The 351-nt window shown below is 45.6% G+C and overlaps 1 long non-coding RNA gene across 1 annotated transcript; it reads left to right on the forward strand.

Moving 5' to 3' along the window:
- The first annotated feature begins 11 nt into the window (after positions 1-11).
- LOC109508621 (uncharacterized) lies at positions 12-346 on the forward strand. The gene is made up of 2 exons (XR_002166709.1): positions 12-193; positions 278-346. It is a non-coding gene; the product is annotated as an uncharacterized LOC109508621 (long non-coding RNA).
- The last annotated feature ends 5 nt before the right edge of the window (positions 347-351 follow it).

Here is a 351-nt window from a genome sequence, read left to right on the forward strand (position 1 = left end):
TTTTTTTTTTGTTCCTCCCACCACTCAGCTCTTCTTGTTCCTTCAAGACTTCTCTCAGAAAATGCTGTCCAAGACGCACGAGATAGAGAAGCAGCTGGACAGCTTGATCCGAGACACCAAGACCACGGATAGCAGCCTGCATTCTGTCTTCAACGACTTCCTCATGCTCTCCAATACCCAGTTTATCGAGAATGTAAAGTATAAACTTCCTCTCTGTCGTCTCCAGTCAGTGTTTCTTGAGAGGTGTTGCATCAACTTTTGTTTATTCCTGTTGCAGAGAGTGTATGATGAAGAGATTCAGGAACCCGTGCCCAAGACTGATGCTGTGGAGAAGCAGGTTGATCAGGTATC

Source organism: Hippocampus comes, unplaced genomic scaffold (genome assembly GCF_001891065.2).
Source record: "Hippocampus comes isolate QL1 unplaced genomic scaffold, H_comes_QL1_v1.1 C16333334, whole genome shotgun sequence".
Taxonomy (NCBI): domain Eukaryota; kingdom Metazoa; phylum Chordata; class Actinopteri; order Syngnathiformes; family Syngnathidae; genus Hippocampus; species Hippocampus comes.